Genomic DNA, 21,413 nt, shown 5'->3' with positions numbered 1-21,413 from the left:
TGGGGCTATAACAGACCCACAAGATGGCCAGCTAACTTCCATCCCCATGTCCACCTAAAATATCATGCAATGGTGGCTATTTGTGGGTCATATTGACAATGCTGACACATAGCAAAGGTGTTCAAACAACACACGTCCCCTGGTTATTGAATTAGCCCCTTTTTTCTGGGTTCACACAATAGGTCCAAGGAGACCCTCATCCCAGAAGCTGATTGGGTGATTTTGGGTCAGCCTTCCAGCCCAACCTACTCCATAGGGTAGTGGTTGTGGGGAGAAAAAGGGCAACTCCAGTCCAGTGCCTTGGCTTCCTGTAGAACAGCAAGATACAAGTTTACTTCTTATGTGACATTCTGTTATAAGATACAATATTGTATTTTGGTATTCTAGCACATTTATGTTAGAATGCTATATAAAATACAATGCACCATATAACACAATGTGTAATATGTAATATAGTCCTTTGGAACCTTTTGGATGTAAATAAAATTGAGATTGAGAGTATAGTCCAATCACTTCAATCAAATGGGTTGTGTTGGAATGACATGCTAAGCCCCCAAACCAACAAGCAAACAAGCAAATAAAACCAAGATTAAAACTAACCAAGCTTAGGAAGTTGTATGAATGAAGCCATCTTCCTTGGGTAAGTATGTTGTATGAAGCCAACCCAACTACACTCTCCATTCAAAGCCCTTTGCTCCACCGAGCTGACACTCTGATGATTGTCTGAATGGAGGCTTAATCACCTCTGACTCCAAACTGGGTTACCTTTGCAGCTAAAATGCTAATTTGGGGTAACTTTATGATACCCACAGCCGTCTATTCTCTGCCGATCTCCTTGAGGGCCACCTGTCTCTGGGCTGAGGCAACGCTTTTTGGCTCAGTGTGAGGCAATGCTTTTTGGCTCTCCTTTGTGCTCTGGCTGCGTATGTGTATGCAGTCACTTTATTCCTAGAGAAAGGAAGATAACCCATTTCCAATCCATCTACCCCAATCCAGCAAGAAAGCAAAGCAATAACGATTATCTCTGCTCTTACATTTCTCCCTTCTCTGAACAGCTCATGTACAGTAATGAATTGTAACAGCTCCTTCGTGCGGACTTCTCTCCTATATAATTAATGTCCTAAGATATTCTATTTACTGGTGAAGCTGTTTGAATGAAAAAGTGATTACTTTTGGAGTAAACAGAGCAGCTAACCACATTTTGCAAACAAAGGCGATGGCAGTTCCCATAAAAGTCAGGACTTTTGAAAACAGCTTTCTTGCTTGCTTTTTTTTTTTTTCCCTTCTGTGCCTTCAGCGGCCTGCTTCTCTCTCTCTCTCTCTCTCTTACATTTATTGCAGCCAAATAATTGATCATCACAGAAATATGCAGATCCAAACCTTCGCCCTTTTTACACACACCATACAAGTGTTCAACCGTTTTGCAAAGCAACGTTGCCTTTGTTCTCATGTTCAGGCAGTTGGGCGCAAGGGGCTTTCATTTATGCGCTCAATTATCCTGCCATAAATAGGGATGGGGGATTCCACAATCTAGTCTCGGAGCAGTTTTGCACATGTTCACCCACAAGCCCTTTCCTTTCCATTTCTGTCTTCATCTGCACATCCCCAAAAAGCAATTAGCATGAAAATCCCTATTCCACTTGCAAAAACATTTTCTCCCAAAATACACTTTTATAAAACATTTTTCCAAGAGTATTTTACCTTAAAATACTATCATCTCTCTCTCTCTCTCTCTCTCTCTCTCTCTCTCTCTCTCTCTCTCTCTCTACCTACCTACCTACCTACCTACCTACCTACCTATCTATCTATCTATCTATCTATCTATCTATCTATCTATCTATCTATCTATCTATCTATCCTTTCATTTATTTTAGATAAAAGTTTAGAGGTACATTAGAGCATTCAGAAAGCAAGAAAGATGACAGGAAAAAAAATCCTGATATGTATTATAGTCTGAGATGTGTGGATCAGGTGATTTTGACAGCCAGTGTTGTCTAGCAGTTAAATGTTGGACTGGAACTGAGGAGACCCAGGTTCAAATCCACCTTCAGCTACAGAAGGTCTCCAGGGGACTGGGCCAGACTCTCTCAGCCCAACTTACCACACAGGGTTGTTGTTGTACAGAAACATGGGAGGAGGGAGCACATTGAGTTTCCTATACAAAAGTCACATGAGAAATCTAACAAAGTAAGAAGCAAATAAATAAATATCTGACAGTGACAATTAAATTCTAACTTTTAATATTCTAATCCACACAAAGGGAAAGAGAAAGAGTTCAGAATCTGGGCTGAAGGAGATCTTCCTTGAACCAGAGAGTAGAAGTCATAATTTGATCTTGGCTTGTTGGGCGAGCCCATGTAACTCTAGCTCATCCTAGTTAAGGGACAGGACAAACAACAAGAATTTAAAAGAGAAGAAGCTGCTCGGACATCTTGCAGCTGAAGCTCTGGAACTCAAGATTCATGCCCAGAACTTGAAGGCCATCCCCACCATTAGATGTTCAGGGGCAGAGGTTTCAGTTGGCAAATGATGGGTAAGGAGCAGTTACAAGGTTTGGGCTGAGTTCTCTGGCTTTTAACTTCAGGAATAGTGGAGGACATTGACCCAATGGTACTAGTCAGGTTTTGTACATGGAAGTAAAAGACCTTATGAGATCCTTAGACCAGGATTTCATAAGACTCAAGCATGGTTAGTCAAAATTATATCTAAACATGGCTATGCTGCTGAGAAAGCTGTTCTAGGTAGGCTGGACTGTCATTTTGAGCCATAGCTTCATGTCATCTGCAAGAGTAATCAGGTAACAATGATAGCAGCAAGTCACTATCATTGGAAAAATGACAGCTGACTACAAAGGGTTATGTGAATTGGCCAATGACTGACCCTCTGGGGAATGACATCCAAAGGATTACTGGGGATGAACCAGGCCAGCCTAAAATTTGGGACCTCACATATTTCCAATATTCAGCCCAGCATGCTGTCCATGCATGGGTGTGTGTGTGTGTGTGTGTGTGTGTGTGTGTGCAAAAATCTGCAAGATGGCAGGTGCAGCATCACAACCTAAGTCTTTTGTACATGCCCATGAGGTCAACACACTAATGAAAGGGACTTGGATCACAACACTGTGCTCACCATCTTGGAAATTTTGACACATATCCCCCTCCCAGGACAAATCTCTCCATCTTTCATTAAGAGTAAGATGCTTAAGCCCTTAATTGGTGTTTTCACCTTTGCAGTATCACTTTTTCCATCTCTACAACACAATCTTTCTTGCTTGCTTTTTTTTATGGTGACCCTTACAATTCCTGTCCCATCATAGATTTAGAAAAGTGTACTAGAATTCTAAGTACAGAATTGGGATTCTAAGCATGGAATGGTCTCGCCCCCCCTTTTTCCACCCCCCAATAGAAACACAACATTTTTCATCGAGCTTTTCCCAGGGACTCCATCTTCTCTTGCAATGGGTTGCTGGTAATGTCTCCCCCCAAATTTAAGTGAGATTTCTGTTGGCTTGGCAAGCCTTTGCTAAGCACAAGAGAGCTAAATTCTCCGTTCTGTCCAAAATGAAGATAAAGGCAAATTTCTAAACTGGTGAAATCACCAGATATTAAGTGTGGGGAGAAAACTCAAAAAGGATTTACTACACCGAAAACAATGTAGAACCTGCACAGTGTGTGAACAATACTCCTCATTAGGGGTGCTTAGGAGTTTGACGTTTATGGGTCTAAATGGGGAACTTCCTACCTCCTTGGTCTGATGAACAGATTGCCAGGCAATTATCTTTCAGATTTCACACTTTTCCAATTTTAATGCTCAGCTCAGAAAAGGGACAAAATGCGTTTTTAGGATACAGCTGTTTAGAAAGGAGCAGATTGAGAGAACAGTGGCTTTGGGATACTTGCTTTCTATTCCTTCTAATTCAGCAGGATGCAAAAGGAATGGTATTACTAGAGACTAAGCTGGATATTGTTGCCTACCAGCCAGGAGAGTTGGCAAGGAGGTCAAAAAAGTCAACATGGCAGCCACCATCATGCAACTGAAGCCCCCCCCCCCTTCATGTGCACCATGACACATGTAAGAAGGTGGGACTTCAACTGCATCTTGACTTTTCTGATGCATATATAAAGGGCAGAGTTTCAATTTCATGGTTGTGGCTCCCATCTTGATTTTTTTTTTACCCCTCCCTCCCTGCAGATACCCCTGATACCAGCTGCTATCTAGTCAGCCACCATGTGACACAGAACGTTGGACTACCTTGGGGATTGGTTTAATCCAGATTAATTAATAACACCAGATTAATCCTCTGATGTTATTAAGGTTATACTGCTGCTTTTAAAGAAAAAGGAATATTGTGGAGCATCAGCTGCTCCTGCCCTACCTTCATCACCACTGGGGAGGATGGTAAAGAATCACAGCTGAAAGCTGGAAAAAGATACCGTCACTTCAAGTTGACTATATGCAGGTTTATTTTAACAATGTTACAAAAGGGGTAAAATATTGGCTTCTTAAAATAAGTTTAACACACACACACACACACACTTCAAGGCTACTTTACAGTGATTTCCTTGTGGTCTCCCACCCAAATGCCAAGCAGATCCATCCTGTTTATCTTCCAGGTCCAGAGAAGGTCAGCCTTCTCTGAGTTATTGGCGTCTTCCAGAAAAAGAAAAAGAGGACAGTTCAGAAACATCTAGTCCACTGGCAAAAGTCCAACCATCTCCAAACTTAACCCTGGTTGCTGCAGCCATTTGGAATGCAGCACCAGTGGTACCAGACGTGCAGAGTGTTTCTTTCAGATCCTGAGGATTTTGACTGATTCTGCTCTTGACTTCCTCTGTGTCATGTTTACTTCATCCTACCACTGAACATCATCACCTGTTCCTCTTGAACGTTGGTGGTCCTGTCCTGAATGCATTCCAATGTTTTGCAAACAACCCTCTCCCATTTCTTCTCTTTTGACAAGCTGTTGTTGCTTTTCATGTATCACTTGAACACAGTCCAGTGGAAAAAAGCAGCACCAGTCAACATGAAAGAGCTTGAGCCAGAAGTGAGAGCTTTAATGGGGGCTGGCAACGTTTCTCCGGGGTACTTATATATCTACGGGTTGTCCTAGACTTTGCACAACTGGTGCTTTCTGACATCCCCCCTCTTGAGAAAAAGCTGCTCAGGAATGCCGTAGAACAGTGTTTCTCAACCTCAACAACTTCAGTTCCCAGAATTCCCCCTCCCCAGTTCCCCATTTTGGAGAACAAACTCAAGCCACAATCTTTTGGGGAAGCATCGAATGCCCATCTCCTGTTTGGCACTGGCTGACTGCGATGATCTCACTCTGAGAAACGGCGGGCAGTGCCACGCAAGAGCCGCCAAATGGAAGATGTTGTTTGTGCCACCGGCTGCACCAGCTGTGCCAAACGGGAAGGCACCCTCCGGTGATGCTCATTGGAGACCTGCTGAGAACGTCTCAGCTGGAAGCCACCTTTGGCGCCAGTGACAACACTGCAGCTGTGTTAATCGTCTTTGGCACCTCTTTTGTTGCCAATTGCGAGGGCGGAATGTGCAATCTGTACAGGAGATGAGCTTACTTCTCAGTTCCCTGTGGATGAATGTTCTGTATCTTAATAAATTATTTGTGGGATATAAAACCTTGTTATAAATTAAGGTCTCTGCTTTTGGAATGCATGCGTGTCTCAGAGAATGCCAAATGGCTTTATGCAAAGCTTGGCTGATTCATGATTCCCCCCCCCTCGTGTCCTTTTGGGTGGAACATTGACCTTGGATATCGTGAAGGGTGTAGGGAGGTGGACAAACCTGGGAAAACAAAATCTGAATGGGATATGGGACAACAACAGCAATCCTGTGATTTTAATTCAGTGTGGTTCTAATCAAATATTCTCCAAAAGTTTCCAGAAAAGTCTAGCTTTTAATATTTCCAATTGTTCTCTCGATTCCCAGAGGAACCTGGCCAACTCTGCATGCTTTTGGGCAACTGGGCATGCTACCAAATCTTTCTGACAACTGATTTTTCTCTCCTGCACCCCACAAGCAAATATTTGCATCAAAACAACAACCACAACAGCTTTGTTATCTTTATCACTGTGGGAGGGAGCTCTGGAACTCTTTGCTGATGTCAGACATGGTTTTCCTGTGTCCCATCAGTCTCCACCAGAAAGAAAAGGATCAAGGATGGTAAGTATTGGAGACCAAAACATCTAGAGGGACCCTTGATAAAGAAACTCATCAAGTTACCTACAATCAGTCCATTTCAATCACAACATTTCTGGGGTGATACACTGAACTGTTCTTAAATGAAACAATCTTATCATGCATTTCTTCATTGACTTTGTATATATCTGTCCTTTCCCTTCCCATTCTGTGAATTGTTTTCTTTTGGCCTTATGCCCAGAGGAGATATGACAGCAAATGACGGAGTATTCAAGTTTCACTTGGCAGTGGGTTCAACCACACTGACTGTGTTCACACATGACAGTTCGCCAGCTCTGGAAAGGCCAGGCAGATGCAGTCTTAGAAGAGGTGAAATTTTCGTTTTGCCTTGCTTTGTTCTCTACATTTTAATGGACTTGCAAAACTAACCCACTGAAGAAGTTTAGGCTTGAAAGCATTGTGGTATTCCCAAACATGGGTTAATTCAATAGCTTGGTGAAATGTGTTGTGTGAATGGCAATTCAGTTGTCCCAGCTGAGAGGGTGTGTTTGGCATAACAGTCTGATAAAATCTAATTTTCTCTAGACTGCATGGACCTTCCCATGAAGACATCAGGAGGAGGAAAGGTGCAAAATAATATCATTTATTTATTTATTGGATTAGGATCCCACCTTTCCTTCCAAACGGTGCACATAGCAATCCCTCTATTATTATTTTTTCCCCCTCAACAACAACCCAGTGAGGGAGGCTGGGCACAGAAAGAGTATGTGATTGGCCCAAGGTGCCACAAGATCCCCTGGTCATGGTCCAACACATTAACCAACATATATCACATCAAGGGATTAATTAATTATTGATTCCCCCTTTCTTCTTTTCTTTATTCCATCTGGGTTTGTTTTCTTTGTGATCTCTGCTCTTTTTTTTTTTTGGCATTGTTTTTGTGTTTTTGTATTGTTCCTTTTTAAAAAATGTTTTTAACAATTTGTTAACCAGCCACAATCACTGGAAGTTGGGTGGCATATAACATTATTGTTATGGTGGTTGCACAGTCAGACAGATGTTTAGACTGGATTTGGCATTTTTATCCTTCCCAAGGACCAGGGATAGGCAAATTTTGTCATTTGATGGTGTTAAAGGTATCGTCACAGGATCTAAGCTGGTCCAAGTAAAGCTGCCTTTTGCAATTGACTGAAGGTGATTTTGTCAATGCTGATGGTCTTTAAGTGGTGCCCCAGATGTTTTGGGATTGTGCCCAAGATGCCTATTACTAGTGTACTATCTTTGCTTTTTTTTGCCACAGTCATTCCACTTCTATTTGCAGGTCTTTGTATTTTGTGATTTTCTCCAGTCCTTTCTCTTTTCTTCTGCTGTCTCCAGTTATTGCAATGTCCACTATCCAGACTTTTTTGTCTTTCTTATCAACAATTGTTAAGTCTGGGGTGTTGCGTGGCAGGTGCTTGTCAGTTTGAATTCCAAAGTCCCAGAGTACTTTAGTTTCTTCATTTTCTATGACTTTGCCTGTTTTGTGGTCCCACCAGTTCTTGCTTGCAGGCAAATGATATTTCTCACAGAAATATATCCCAATGCACCACAGTTGCTACTTTGTCATGGCATTGTTTGTAGTCAGTCTATGTGATCTTCTTGCAGCAGCTGACTAGGTGGTCCATCGTTTCTTCAGCTTCTTTGCACAGGTGGCATTTGCTGTCTGTTGCTGTCTTCTCAATTCTGGCTTTGAAGGCATTTGTCCTTAGGGCTTGGTCTTGTGCAGCCAGACTTAGCCCCTCTGTCTCTTCCTTCAACATTCCTGCTCTTAGCCATTGCCAGGTCTTGTTGTTATCTGCTTTCCTGCTAGTTTGTTTGTGTACTGGCCATGTAATACTTTGCCTTCCCATGTCTCTTTTCTATTCTTCATTTGGTCTTTCTTGTAGGCCAATTTGGTCTCTTCAGTATTCAGTAAGCTTTCATGGAATCCTAGCATCAGTGCATCTTCTTCACTATCCTTCAGATATTCTTCCAATGCCCTTTTTTCTTCTTCAACTGTCTAGTGTACTTGCAACTTGCCTAGTGTACTTGCAAGATCATTATTTCTTTGTTTTCAGTCTTCATGTATTAGTGACAGGTAAACAACTTTTCTTCCAGTAGTCCTGCAGCTGCTGGCCCTGGTTGCTCAGCCAACAGTCCTGAGTCCTGTAGTCCACATCACCAGGTGTCCAGGAACTCCAACATCTAGCACAGTCCTTGTTGACCCAGGCAATGACTGATCTGGTATGGGTTACTGTAAATTACGTCTCACCAAATTGTTTATGGAAGAGACACTCTTGTCTGGCTCCTCTGATGAGAATAGTCCAATGTGGTTGAATCTCTGGCATAGCTCTCATCTTCTTCATAGTACGCAAGTCCCACAACCACGTCAAAGTAGTGTTATTAATATTATTATTATATTCAGATCCATTATTACACCAACATTTCTTTCTTGTTTTGGAGGGAGGAATTGAAAACAGCTTCCTTTTGAAAGATAATGGGGAAAACCAGAGGACACAATTTCAGCATAATATCCATTTGGGCTTATTTTGCTCAGCAGTTTCCATAAGATGCCAATTATGTGCTGGTGATCCAACTTTTCAGATGAATCACCCAGGGCAGAGTAGGACCTGACCTTTTTTGCTCTGATTTTTCCATCTTATTCCCAAGTGACAACGGCTGAATCGGTCTGTTTCTGGCCCACATTTCTCATGCCTTCATCCATAAATTCATTTTGCCTGACTTTCATTCCTCAAACATCTCTTCAGTGCTAAATTAGTAGGTTATTTTAGACCAGGCTCCCCAAACCTTCGGTGCAATCCCCAAGGCCCCTCAAAATTGCCACCAAAGCCTAATTGATTTCATTGATTAAATGCATTATGGATGTGTGTGTATGAGAGAGGGGTGATTATATTTATTTGTAGGGCTGTGGAGCTTCAAAAAGGCTTTAGAAACTTGTGAGCATCGCAACCATTTGGATTTCTTAAAGCAGCAGCATGTGTATTTTAGATTTTATTTTATTTTTAAGTTTTAAAAACGACAGGCTGCCTTAACGAACAGCAAAGAGGTAGAAGAGGGGAAAACTCTTATCAATCCAAATCATTTTTAGCACATGTGCAGCCCCATTGTTTATATTTAATTAAATTCATCTTAATTAAAGTCACTTTGCTTTGACATAACTGGCTTTGTCCAGGTATACCTTCTGGTTGGACAAGGAAGCATTTCTAGAATAGGAATAGAGACCTGTTGTTTTGCTTTGCATTGATGTCTAATTCATCCGAACAAGAAGTGAACACTTAGGTGGGAATGAGAGAGCTGGAAGGATGTTTTCTTTTGCCAGCATTACATATGTTGAAAAGATGCTCCACAGAGGTGCTTCTAAGCAAATATGTTCTCTTGGCAGGCAGAAAGTTAAACCTGTTGGTTTTCTGTTCATATTATTGGGGAAAAAAATAACTAATAAGTTGGACAAGAGGATGTGATGATGAACCTGGGTGCTTGCTGTTCTTTCTGATCTGCCAGAAGCTTGAGGTGAAAATCTCAACATTAACCATTGGTCTTGAAAAATAGAAATGGTCGTTTCTCAGAAGTTGGCAAATGACTCCAATGAAGTATTGATGGCAGAGTTTGTTTAATTGCATCAGCTTTGATTATTTAGGCTCCAAATCTTCCCACCATCATGGCCACCAGCTTTTTATTATTATTATTATTATTCCTGCAGACACTCCTGTCCCCACTTAACCCACTAAGAGAGTCTTTCGTGGCAGATTGAAATAAAGAAGATACTTGGCCTCCCATCATACTTTGAGCTGACTGGCTTCCAAGTGATGCTAATCTTAGCTTAGGGCATATCCATAGCACCTGGTTGCCCAGTCACAAGGACGCACCACCAAACATATCTGGAGAGTGAGAATGCATAACATCTTCTACTAACCCCCAGCCTACTGCACAGGCAGCCTCCACCCATGTTTTCTTGCTGTCCTATTTGACTGTTGCATTTCACAGTGGTTATCACATTTGTGAAGGGTTACCAATACAAAACTCAGCAGAAACTCTTTTTTTAATTACTGTTTTTCTTTCAGACTTGCAAGATTCTGTTAATGTAACCTTACCATAAAGTGGAACTAGTTCATCTGGGTGTGCATCCTGTCTGGAGTACCTTGCTAGGCTGATGCTAGGAAACCAAAATAATGCATGCTAATACTACTTTTATTATAAGGTTATATCAATCTTGCAAGTTGCCTTGACAGCTCAAGAAAGTAGGGAGGGTCCCTTCTGAGATGTTTTCCACACTCCCATTCCTGCTGCTGGGTAAGTTGCTTCTTATCTGACCATTCCCCTCACTGTGGCTCTTCCCCCTGTCTCCCTAGGTCATTCCCACATACTATTACACATTGATTGGACCAACATTTCTTTCCTTGCCTGTTTCTCTGTCTCACTGTCTCTGCTTCACTTGCACAAATAATCAAAACATATGTGGGTTTCTCTCTCTCTCCCTCTCTCTCTTTGTTTCTCCTTTCTACCACTTAACAGAATAATAGTTGACAGAAGAGTTGCACTGAAAATTACAGGTTCTGCCCATTTAAATGTAAGATGTCACTTGCCATAAATACAACGTCTCTCTCTCTCTCTCTTTTGTTCAGGGAGGTGCTGGTGGTGAACAAGCTATCATTAATCCTTGCCCTGTTCCCCTTAATGCATGGTGGAGCAGTATTGGACACAGGGTAAACAGAAACAGTTTAAACAAATTTGCTTCAAAATGCTCCAGCAGATAACATCTTCTACGGATTGACTGTAACAGCTTCCTTACCACAATCAATCCAACACCGATAATAACGTGGGAGAGTCATCTAAACACTGGTTGAAGAACACAGAAACCTCCTGGTTGCCATCCAGCATCATATTGGAAGATGAAGATATGAAGAGGACTATAGTCATCGACCAGTTTGGTGCAGGGGTTAAAGGCTAGAAATATTGAGACTGTGAGTTCTAGTCCTGCCTTAGGCACAAAACCAGATGGGATACATGGGTCCAGTCCCTCCCTCTCAGCCCTGGGAAGAAGACAAGGGCAAAACACTTTCAAAAATGTGGCTAAGAAAATTGTAATTGCCAGAAGTCAAGACTGATGTGAAAACAGATCAATCAATCAATCAATCAATCAATCAATCAATCAATCAATCAATCTACAATATTTGGAATGCAGAAGGTGGAAAGAACCATTTGATGGCAGCAAAGAGGTACAGGAAAATAACCCTGTGCTGCCATCTAGTGGTCATCCAGGTTTTGCAACTTAGGAGGATATAAAAGAGATACAAAGGGAGAGCTAAAACATGATGCAAGTGTATCCTCAAGTGTGCAAAGGGACCATGTCAAGCTGGTCAAAAAGCATAATTAAAAATAATAGGATTCAATTGAGCAAGAGAGATCCTAAAAGGCTCATTCAGTGAGTCATTTTAGCTCAATAAAGCAGAATGAATTGTAAGCATTGGACCAGTTTAGTTTTTTCTCTGGAGAGTTTTTGCATCTTCAAAATCCTTTGACTCCTAACCTCCACTCCTTCCTCATTCAGATCTACCATTATAATGGGTGAACTGTTCCTTCTCCAAGAAAGCTTGCCTGGACATTAGACTTGGCTAACTACTACTACTACTACTTCTTCTTCTTCTTCTTCTTCTTCTTCTTCTTCTTCTTCTTCTTCTTCTTCTTCTTCTTCTTCTTCTTCTTCTTCTTCTTCTTCTTCTTCTTCTTCTTCTTCTTCTTCCTCCTCCTCCTCCTCCTCCTCCTCCTCCTTCCAGTTTATTACAGCCCTGATCAGATTCCACCTCCTCCCACAATCCCTGCAGATGGAGGATTCCATCAACCTTTGTTTCACCACATTTCCATCAGGTAGGAATATATAAGAAATCCTCAAAAGTAATATATGTTTTTCATTAATTTACTCTTAAAATTGTATTGTTTCAACTGAATTTTCCCCATTTTCCCCATTCCTGCAATTCATTTTCTCTAACACATTCTTATGAATTAGAAATAATGCCTACATTTTGTGTACCTTTCTCTCCTACCTGCTCTTTTATATGAGTGTTTCATTTGCAGAGCTTCACTGCACATTTTGAAAAAGGATAAATGTTTCTAGATAAATTTGTGTGTGTGTGTGTGCATGTATATTTACATTTCCTCCCACCTCACCCCTGGCCATCATAGTCCCAATCAGGAACTTGCATAAATGCACATTTCTGCTCCCAGCATCCCCAGCCAAAATAGTGCATAACTCCTACAGCATAGCCATTACAATCAGCTTGGCAGGAAGGAAGGAATAAACATGATTAATGCTTGAGGAATTCAAACCTTGGCTTAGAACCTAGGTGGAAAAGAATTTTAGGAGATAAAAGGTACTCCTGGAGTAAAGGTGAGCACCTTTGCTGACATTATAACCTCCCTCTTCAGAGTCCAACTTGGACTCTGGCTGGGCAAGTCTGGCCAAGGTGCCTCTCACCCAGTCTTGTGGTGTGATCTGAGAAGAGTTTGAACTGCTGACTCCTGAGGAAGTGGGCAGGGTTATACGTGCTGTCAGTCTGGCCACCTATTTATTGGACCCTGGGTTGTGATCTGTGGCTGGGTCCATGCTGTGGTGTCAACAACTTTGAGGAAGGGGTAGTAATTCCTTCCTTGAAGGCAGACAGAGTCTGTCATTGGACCCAACACTTTTAGATAACTATTGCCCTGTCTCCAGCCCTCTCTTTGTAGGGAAGGTTGTAGAGAAGGGGTTTTGTTGTGTAGTTAATGAGAACCCTGGAGAAAGCAGATTATCTAGAGCTGTTTCAGGCAGCTTTCAGTCCATAGGCAGCCTTGGTTGTGCTTGTTGATGACCTGTGGTGGAGCCTGGATCGAGATGGTTCTTGCAACCTTAGGTTCCCTGCTCTCTCAGCAACTTTTCATACTGGTGACCACAGTATCCTTCTGGGCCAGCTCCAGAGATTGGGGTTGGGGGCACTGTTTTATGGTGGTTCTCTTCCTTCCTCTGGGGCCAGTTTCAGTTGGTGTTTGGGGGAAGGTGCTCATTCCCTAAGCCCTTCTTTTGGGGAGTACACAAGGCTTGACTTTCACTGCCCTTTTATTCAATATCTACATGAAACTGGTGGGTGAGGTTTTCGACTGGCTTGGGGTTCAGTATCATCAATATGCTAGTGATACCCAATTATACATCTCAATCCCAAGTGGACCAAGTGAGGTTGTCAAGGTTGTATTTCAGGGCTGGGAGGTTGTGTAGACTTGGATAGGAAGGAACCATCTCCTAGCAAGACTGAGTGGCTGTGAATATTAGGGCCATCTAGATGTAGGAATTTTCCATCTTTAACCTTGGATGTGGTAGCACTTCCCCATTCAAGAATGGTGTGCAGTCTGGAAGTCTACCTGGACTCACAACCCCTGCTTAATGAGCAGGTGGCATTGGTGGCCAGGAACACCTTTGCAAAGCTTCATCTGATGTACCAGTTGCATCCTTTCCTAGATTAGGAGGCCCTTCAGACAGTTATTTGTGCTCTTGTGACCTCACAACTTAACTATTGCAATGTGTTGTACATGGGGCTACTGTTGAAGAACACTTGGAAGCTTCAACTGGTCCAAAATGCAGCCATGTGGACAGCGGTGGGCATGCCTCAGTATACCTATGTGATACCTCTGCTTCATGAGTTGTGCTATTTGCCAGTATGCTTCCAGGCACAATTCAATGTTGATTATGACCTATGGTATGGCATAGGACATGGTTACCTGAGGAACTGCCTGTCTTCCATGGTATCAGCCCAGCTAGTTCAATCTGACAGGGTTGGTGCACTCTGGTCTCGGAGGGTAGGAATGGGTAGGAAAGAAGACAGACCACACACACATATGCAACTAATCAGTGAAGGTAGTGCTGTTTATCACTATGCAAACATAGTGCAAAGTGTATTATAAGTGTTTGTTTATATGTATATCTATCTATAGTGACCTAGCGTAAATGTGTATTCTAATACCTAACTTAACTTATTATTCAGAATGATTTAACTAAATGACTTAGTTAAATGACTTAACTAGGATGACTAACTAAATGACTTACATTTTTCTACTTTGCTTATACAGTGGTAGCTCTAGTTACGAACTTAATCCGTTCCGTGACTCTGGTCGCAACTCGAGTTGGTCGCAACTCGAGTTAAATTTTCCCATAAGGTTCAATGTAAATACGGTTAATCTGTTCTGCCCTCCGAATTTGGTTGCACCACGAGGCAAATTTTCCCATAAGGTTCAATGTAAATACCTACGGTTAAACAGTTCTGAAACATATGCACCTCTTCCAGCACTTGGGTCCTCTTCCTCGTTAAGATCGTTACTCCTTTTGCCACATCAGCTCCTCTGATGGCATCTTTATTCTTCAAAATAGTTGAGATGGTCGACTTCGCCATCTTGTACTCCGAGGCCAGATCAGTCACACGAATACCGCGATCGTGCTTTTCTATAATGTCCTTCTTCAGTTCGATCATCACTTTTTTCTTCAAAGCCTTATTCTTGCCAAGCCTGCTCTGCATTTTCTTTGGAGCCATGCTGACAAGCACACCAAAAACCTTCCAAACGCCACAAAACACACCAGAAGCCTCACCGAACGTCTCCTTGCTACCACGATCTCGCCCACAGGAAGCCACGACCGCATGGCACCAGGGCAAATGGCCGCGGATCCAGTTCGTAGCTCGAGGCGGAGTTCACATGTTGAGGTAAATTTTGGGGGCCGGAGCTGGTCGTATCTCGAAAAATTTGTAAGGAGGGGCGTTTGTAACTCGAGGTACCACTGTAATACCAACTTTTTTTTTTAACCTGCCTTTCTTGTTTCTATAAATAACAAAGCAGCGAACATACCTAAAATTCCTTCCTCCTCCTATTTTCCACACAACAACAACCCTGTGAGGTGGACTGAGCTGAGAGAGAAGGACTGGACCAAAGTCACCCAGCTGGCTTTCATGTCTAAGGCGGGACTAGAACTCACCATCTCCTGGTTTCTAGCCTGGGGCCTTCATCACTAGGCCAAACTAGCTCCTGATAGCTTCTTCCTCCTTCCATACTCCAGGCTGAGGATGCTCAGAGCTTCTCCCCTTCATACTCTCTTGCCAAATTCTCTAGCACTGGGCCTCATGGAGTTCACCTGGCCACCAACTAGAGTCCAAGGCTGAGTCTCCTTCCTTCCTTGGGTTCAGCTGCCTCAGGCCTCTTCCTAGATTTTCTCCCTAGTTGTGGATCCTCCGGCTTCTGGATCTCCCAGCCATTGACTCTTCTGCTCCAAGCCATGTCCAGTCACTTCTGCCTCCAACAGCATCTTCTGCCCAACCCCTGTCTACCTGGTCTGGCTTCTTTATCCTTCTTTCTTTTGAACTCTGTGCACCAGCTTGCAAGTGCTTCTGAAGAGATTTAAGCTTTCCCCCCCTTTTCTCTGCAAATGCCTACGTGGCTAAGCTGGGAGCTGACAGACAGGCCACTGGAGAGAAAAAAATGTGACCTTGATAGTCACATGTAACACTACCACCCCCCCCCCCTGTTTCAGAGCAGTTCATCTTTCCATTTCCAGGTCCCTTCAATTAAACAATGTCACCTTTCAGGACCCAGGAAGTGTGCCTTCTGTCACAGCATCTGGCCTCTGGAAAGAAGTTCCCTCTGATATCCATGTGGCTCCCACCCTGCTGCTCTTGTGTTAGGGTGGTTGGGACCCCTGTCAGATTGTTTGAGACTGTGGGTGTGAATAGCTGTACTTTTCATTGGCCCTTCCTTCCTTCCTTCCTTCCTTCCTTCCTTCCTTCCTTCCTTCCTTCCTTCCTTCCTTCCTTCCTTCCTTCCTTCCTTTCTCCTTTTACAATTATTGTATTGGATATTCTATTTTTATTCTACACTATCAGAGTCAATTCGGAGTTGGGTGGTGGCTAAATCCAATAAATTAAATTAAATTAAGTCAAATTAAATTCCTTTATCCCTACCATTGCCAACAGATTCTTCCTGGCTATGGAATAGCTTTAACTAATTATTGGATTCATTGTATAGTGACAAATTGCTGGTCAACCAATAAGCACATATATCACCCAAAATCTCATCTGTTCAGAGCTGGGTGAGCGCCAAGCACTTGTCCTGGAGAACCCTATTCCAGTGGCTGATCTCCTAGCCCTTTCATTTGTAACACCTACAAATTATAATTGTAGCATTGCTAGACTCCTGGATAATGGCTTGAAGATGCTAATGGATCCAGCAAACTCCATTAGCAACCTCCATCAAATTGGGTTCTAGGTGAAGTATCTCATGACAGTATCACTTCCACTGATTCTAAAAGTTGGCATTAATTTAATGGTTGTGGTTAGAGATGGGAAATTCACCATGGGAATACATTGATCCCTGTTTAGCTTTCAGTTGGTTACAGACAATGTAGTTTGACCTGTAGTAATCCATGTAAGCTAATTGTATTTATTAGTAACAAGCCAAACAAATTTATACACACCCAATGAATTAACCAAAATGAAGTTTTCATGTCTTTGGATGCAGGAAGAAAGGTGAACATCCATTACTGTTCTCCAGTGAGAAGGTTGAATTCACTTTCTTCTTTAAAGGAATTTGCACGTTTTACAGAATACTATCATTCCACTGGCAAGGTTAGTTTCTTCCTTTCTTGTCCCATAAAATAAGCCCCAAGTTACTCATTGTGGAATAAATATTCATGCATTTGTCACTTGCAAATGTGTAGTTTTAAAAAAAACTTGAATAGTCCATTTTTCATGCAGCTGACCTATCTTATTTGGAATATTATGTTAGCAGCTTTCTTCACTCCGTATCAAAATGCAAGCAATAAAAAAAGGGAAAAGAAAAAGAAATGGGGGGAGAGAGGGAATCAACCATCACTGGAATAAATTGTTTATGTCCTAGTAGTGTGTTTAAATAGTTTTTACATGTAGAACATTAAATTTTTATCAACAAATCAAGAAAAGGACACTTGTACACAGAAATCAATTCGCTTGGCAACTATCTCCAAGGCTGATTTGTAATTTATTTTACCCATAAAACACTTTTTTTAGATCTAAGTTTATTTCTTATGGGCAGAGAGAAACTCTGGCAGCCTTTTCTGGCACCTACCTGAGACAGCCACACTGAGAGCAATAAAGATAAAGAAATTATATGGAAAGAGAAAGTAGCAATGTAGGGGAAAAGGTGTAGAATTTTTAATGCTCTTCTGTTATGTCTCTGCCTATAGATTGAGAATATGTATTTAAGAATTGCACCTTCATCCCCTGAAAGGAGAATTTGGGTTATGAAGAGGCTACTCCTCAACCCATCTCTAGACGTCTGGGAGGGTGATATCTACCTTGGCTTTCTGGCTCCACATCAAAAGTGGCATTTTTCCTCCTCCACTGGTGCAACATGGGAAGTGCGTAAGATTCTACTTATGTACAAATAAATATGATTGAACATGGATCAAAAAGGGTTAGGGTTAGAGGGTTAGATTTGGAAGAAGTGTTCCAGTGTTTGTTCAGGAGCAGCAACTCTCTGCTCTTCATTAGAGAAGCAACTATACAGTGCGGCCTGCTCTGCTTTGCTTGGTTCTCCTTGGAAGGCTGCAACACCTCCTCCAGTACCATTAGCTAAGTTTGGTGAGTGCTGGTTGGTAAATTCCCCTGACATGGTTCACCCTAAGCCCAGGGACGTTTCCACAGGCATTGGAATTGGATAACTTCATGGAGCAAAAGGTCTATTTGAGTCTACACACTCAATATTATCTCCAGGCCAAGGGCAGTAAGCCTTCAGATACCATTTTCAGGGAAACAATTATGGGAGAGGAGACTGTTTCCACCTCTTGTGTGTGTGGTTGACTAGTGTGAGATACGAAATGCTGAACCAGAATGGGCCTTGACTAGATCCAGCAGGGTTATCCCTATGACCTGATTTTGGCAGGTTATAAGTGAGAGACAGGAAAAATCTTTGCGACATTGCGAAGTATTTCACTGAAGGAAATCATGTTTTCTCTTTGCTTCAATAAACGGAATCAGAGAGAAAATCTTTTCATTGAAGCGAAGCTAGGTCACTTCACACTGGCCTGCTCTCAGTTCTCTCCTTGGAATATTGATGCTCCCAGATCCACCCTGTATATTGGGGGCAACCTCACCAGAATAGGAAAAGACCACCAATTTGTACTTCTTCAAGGGTCCTTTAAGTGTGGACCTGTCCAGACTCAACAAAGAGAATCTCTTATACTCTGCCTTGGCAATTTTTTTTACCCAATCTTCCTTTTCTTTTTCTTTCTCTTTCACATATACATAGATATGAAATCTCCTTTATCATTTGGCTCATCTTTTAAAGCTGGAATTGGTCTGAGTTCACCTTTTGTCATTAGCATGTTTAGGTTGTCATTCCACACAGTCTTGAAGCAAATCAATCACTGGTTGCAAGAAGAAAAGGAGGAGCTGTTTCTGTATCCCACATTGCTCAGTGTGGAATGAAAATCCTTATTATTTATTTATTTAAATTTGTTAGAGCCACCCACTCCAGCAGGCTCTGGGCAGCTTACAAAATTGACAAACAGTAAAAATAGTTAAAAGAATATAAAACAACACTGGCAGTCTGGATTAAAACAGTTGGAGCACACCCAGTGTGCCTGAATGTATCAGAGGGGCAGAAACAATTGGAGACAGGTGGTCTCGCAGATATCCAGGCCCTATGCCATATGGGGTTTTATAGGTGATGACCAGCACCTTGAATTGCACCCAGAAGCCCACTGGCAACTAATGCAGCTTGCGTAGCAGTGATGACACATGGGCACCTGTTACTAATTGCACCACTGCACTTTGAACCAGCCATAGCTTCCAAATGATCTTCAAGGGCAGCCCCATGCAGAACACATTGCACTAATCCAATTGTGAGGTGACCAGGGTATGAGTGACCATATGAAGGGCCTCCTGACTGAGGAAGGGGCATAGCTGGAGCATGCAAAGACCCTCCTGGCCACAGCTGTCACCTTCTTGAGCAGTAGCTGCAAGTCCAGAAGGGCCCCCAAGTTGTACACCAGTCTCAAATGGGGGAGTGTTGCCCCATGCAAGACCAACAATGGAAATGTCCCCAAATCTGGAGAAGCCAAACAGCCACAGCCACTCATGATACAGCTGAGGTCTTTTCCTCCCCATCCAGTCCCTAACAGCCTCCAGACACTGGGTCAGTACATCAACAGCTTCACCTGCACAGCTTGGGGCTGAGATATAAAGATGGGTTTCATCAGTGTACTGATGATACTGTACCCCAAACCCATGGATGACCTCACCTAGCGGTTTCATGTAGATGTTAAACAGGAGGGGGGAGAGTGTCAAGTCCTGTGACACCCCACAGTTGAGAGGCTCAGGTTGCAATCTTCCTTGACAACACCAGTTGAGACTGACCACTGAGGAAGGAGGTGAACCATTGCAACACAGGGCCTCCTACTCCCAGCCCCACCAGCCAGTCCAGAAGGATACCATGGTCGATGTTATCAAAAACCACTGAGAGATGAAGAAGCACAAGGATGGATCCACCCCCCCCCCCATCCCAGCTCTCTCAAAGGTCATCAACAGGTATGACCAACACTCTCCCCATACTATACCCTGGTCTGAAACCTGACTGAAATGGGTTCAGCTAATTCATTTCCTCCAGTATCCTCTGTAGCTGCATGTTATATTATCCCTTGTGGGAAATCCAGGTTCTGCCATGGATTTTTTCCCTGATTTCCCCTTCTCTTAGTTATGTGCAGCCACATCTCATCCACTGGTTTGAGAAGGGTCTCAAGCTAAAAGGAAAGCAAAGGACAGGCAGAAAGCTGAAGCAATTTCTGGCATCTTACCAGCTGTCACAAAAATGATGAGAATATTACATTAATTATGTTCTAGTATTTGTCTGTACTTCACTTCACTTCACTTCACTTCACTTCACTTCACTTCACTTCACTTCACTTCACTTTATGTTTGGTAGCACATCATCTTCCATGGCCGTATTCACCTGCAGAGATGACAAGGGGAGACATAAGATATCACATGTGTCATGACATCTTTGCATAAATCATGCATAGCATGTAATTTGATCACCTGCACATAATTTGTGCAATGATATTGTGGCATGTGTGATGTGTCATTATTGTGACTTTTACCATACTTCTACTTCTGGCCATGGAAGTGTAGAAATCACAGACTGTTGTTGCTGTTGTTGTTGGTCACACAGTCAGCCAGATGTTTAGACTGGATTTGGCATTTTTATCCACCTACTGAGTCCTTCCCAAGGACCTGAGAGAGGCAGATGTTGTTGTTTGATGGTGTTAAAGGTATCGTCACAGGATCTAAGCTGGTCCAAGTAAAGCTGCCTTTTGCAATTGACTGAAGGTGATTTTGTCAATGCTGATGGTCTTTAAGTGGTGCTCCAGATGTTTTGGGATTGCACCTAAGGTGTCTATAACTGTTGGTACTATCTTTGCTTTCTTTTGTCACAGTCATTCCACTTCTATTTGCAGGTCTTTGTATTTTGTGATTTTCTCCAGTTCTTTCTCTTCTATTCTGCTGTCTCCAGCAGTGTCCACTATCCAGACTTTTTTGTGTTTCTCATCAACAATTGTTAAATCTGGGCTGTTATGTGGCAAGTGCTTGTCTGTTTGAATTCTAAAGTCCCAGAGCACTTTAGCTTCTTCATTTTCTATGACTTTGTCTGCTTTGTGGTCCCACCAGTTCTTGCTTACAGGCACATGGTCTTTCTTGCAGATGTTCCAATGCACCATTGTTGCTACTTTGTCATGCTGTTGTTTGTAGTCAGTCTATGTGATCTTCTTGCAGCAGCTAACTAGGTGGTCCACTGTTTCTTCAGCTTCTTTGCAGAGGCGGCATTTGCTGTCTGTTGCTGTCTTCTCAGTTCTGGCTTTATATGCATTTCTTCTTAAGGCTTGGTCTTGTGCAGCCATAATTAGCCTATTATTATTGTTGTTGTTGTTGCTGCTGCTGTAATTGTTGTTGTCGTTTTTGTTATTATTATTTGCCACCCATGCTGGTAAACTCAGGACACTTACAAAATCCAAAAACAATAAAAACAGTAAAAAAAAACAACAACACAGACAGCCTGGACTAAAACAACCATCAGAATAACAGAGAATCACGATAGGAGCCCTACAACAAAATTGTGTTTGTCTTCTCTCAGTTTTTTGCCTACAAACAATCACTGAACTTTTACTCCTTACT

This window comes from Python bivittatus, unplaced genomic scaffold, assembly GCF_059951505.1.
Source record: "Python bivittatus isolate LINGU-HERP-01145 unplaced genomic scaffold, Pbiv_v1 ctg000570_np1212, whole genome shotgun sequence".
In the NCBI taxonomy this organism is placed as follows: domain Eukaryota; kingdom Metazoa; phylum Chordata; class Lepidosauria; order Squamata; family Pythonidae; genus Python; species Python bivittatus.
This window is presented reverse-complemented; position numbering follows the sequence as displayed.